Raw genomic sequence first — 2,935 nt, 5'->3', positions numbered from 1 at the left:
GCAACTCCATTAGGTATCTTGAGTGATCTATCAGCCATTTGAAGTGACATTCTTGTAGGTTTAACTTCCTCTATTGCAAGTTTTTTCATCCTTGAGAGAGGCATCAAGTTGATGCTGGAACCAAAATCACAGAGAGCTCTTTCCAATGTCATGTTGCCTATGGTGCATAATATGATGAAGCTCCCTGGGTCTTTAAGTTTTGGTGGAATGCCTCTTTGAATTACTGCACTACACTCTTGGGTCAAAATTACAGTCTCTTTTTCATTCCAGCTTCTTTTCTTATTGATAAGTTCCTTAAGGAATTTTGCATACAATGGCATTTGTTCCAATGCTTCAGCAAGTGGGAGGTTGATTTCCAGCTTCTTGAAAATCTCTAGGAACTTGGGAAATTGCTGGTCTTTGATCTCTATTTGTAGTCTTTGAGGGTATAGCAGAGGAGGGATATAAGGCTTCACCTCCTTTCTCTGCTCTTGTGGTTACTCTTTCATGACTTGCTTTCCTTTCCTTGAAGCTTGTGGCTCTTCCTCCTTCTTCTTGGAATCTTCTTTGTTATGCTTTTTCTCCTCTGTTTGTTCCTTTTTTTTGCTATCAACTTTGTCATTTTCTAGTGTCCTTCCACTTCTGAGTTGAATTGCCTTGCATTCTTCCTTGAGATTTGGAATGGTATCACTTGGGAATGCATTGGTTGGTCTTTCAACTGGCTGCTTGGACAATTGTCCGATTTGTCTCTCTAGATTTCTCAGTGAGGCCTCATGATTCTTGTTGGCCAATTGTTGATGCTTTATCAATTTCTCCATCATCATCTCCAAGTTGGAGATTTTTTGGGATTCTTGTGGTGGTTGTGGTTGAGTGTGGGATATAGATGGTGGATGAAAGTTATTGTGGTTAGTTGAAGGATTATTTGATGGATAGTAGGTGGATAAGGGATGATTATTTTGTGGTTTTCTGTATGGATTTTGGTTAGTGGTTTGATGGTTTTGGTGGTGGTGGGCGAAATTGTGATTCATGCTTGAATTGTTGTTCGAAATTAATTCCCCAGTAATGGCCCCAAAAACTTGGTGCTCAATACTATGGTCTAAATATAACCTCACAACCTTGCTCAACTAACCAGCAAGTGTACTGGGTCGTCCAAGTAATACCTTACGTGAGTAAGGGTCGATCCCACACAGATTGTTGGTATGAAGCAAGCTATGGTCATCTTGTAAATCTCAGTCAGGCGGATAATAATTGATTAGTGGGTTTTCGAAAATATAAAGAGATAATTAATTTATTAGTAAAGGATAGAGATACTTATGTAAATTCACTGGTAGGAATTTCAGATAAGTGCATGGAGATGCTGTGTTCCTTTTGAATCTCTGCTTTCCTGATACTTTCATCCAATCCTTCTTACTCCTTTCCATGGCAAGCTGTATGTAGGGCATCACTGTTGTCAATGGCTACATCCCATCCTCTCAGTGAAAAAGGTCCAAATGCTCTGTCACGGCACGGCTAATCATATGTCGGTTCTCGATCATGTTGGAATAGAATCCCTTGATTCTTTTGCGTTTGTCATCACGCCCAGCAATCGCGAGTTTGAAGCTCATCACAGTCATTCAATCCCAGAATCCTACTCAGAATACCACAGACAAGGTTTAGACTTTCCGGATTCTCATGAATGCCGCCATCAATCTAGCTTATACCACGAAGATTCTGATTAAGGAATCCAAGAGATATGCGCTCGGCCTAAGGTAGAACGGAAGTGGTTGTCAATCACGCGCGTTCATAGGTGAGAATGATGATGAGTGTCACGGATCATCACATTCATCAAGTTGAAGTGCAACGAATATCTTAGAACAGGAATAAATGGAATTGAATAGGAAATAGTAGTAATTGCATTAAAACTTGAGGTACAGCAGAGCTCCACACCCTTAATCTATGGTGTGTAGAAACTCCACCGTTGAAAATACATAAGTGAAAGGTTCAGGCATGGCCGAGAGGCCAGCCCCCAAAACGTGATCACAGGATCAAAAATACAATTCAGGATCCAGGATGATTAATATGATAGTAAAAAGTCCTATTTATACTAGACTAGCTACTAGGGTTTACAGAAGTAAGTAATTGATGCAGAAATCCACTTCCAGGGCCCACTTGGTGTGTGATTGGGCTGAGCATGATCTATCCACGAGCTGAGGCTTATCTTGGAGTTGAACGCCAAGTTGTAACGTGTTTTGGGCGTTCAACTCTGGTTCGTGACGTGTTTCTGGCGTTTGACTCCAGATAGCAACATGGAACTGGCGTTGAGCGCCAGTTTACGTCATCAATTCCCGAATAAAGTATGGACTATTATATATTGCTGGAAAGCTCTGGATGTCTACTTTCCAACGCCATTGATAGCGAGCCATTTGGAGTTCTGTAGCTCCAGAAAATCTATTTCGAGTGTAGGGAGGTCAGATTCCAACAGCATCAGCAGTCCTTTGTTAGCCTCCTTTTCAGAGTTTTGCTCAGGTCCCTCAATTTCAGCCAGAAATTACCTGAAATCATAGAAAAACACACAAACTCATAGTAAAGTCCATAAATGTGAATTTAGCATAAAAAATAATGAAAACATCCCTAAAAGTAACTAGATCATACTAAAAACTACCTAAAAACAATGCCAAAAAGCGTATAAATTATCCGCTCATTACAACACCAAACTTAAATTGTTGCTTGTCCCCAAGCAACTGAAAATAAAATAGGATAAAAAGAAGAGAATATACTATAAATTTCAAAATATCAATGAATATTAATTCTAATTAGATGAGCGGGACTTGTAGCTTTTTGCTTCTGAACAGTTTTGGCATCTCACTTTTTCCTTTGAAGTTCAGAATGATTGGCTTCTTTAGGAACTCATAGTTTAGATGGTGTTAATTGATTCTCCTAGTTAAGTATGTTGATTCTTGAACACAGCTACTTTTAT

Source organism: Arachis stenosperma, chromosome 9 (assembly GCF_014773155.1).
Source record: "Arachis stenosperma cultivar V10309 chromosome 9, arast.V10309.gnm1.PFL2, whole genome shotgun sequence".
In the NCBI taxonomy this organism is placed as follows: Eukaryota; Viridiplantae; Streptophyta; class Magnoliopsida; order Fabales; family Fabaceae; genus Arachis; species Arachis stenosperma.
Note: the sequence above shows the minus strand (reverse complement) of the source record.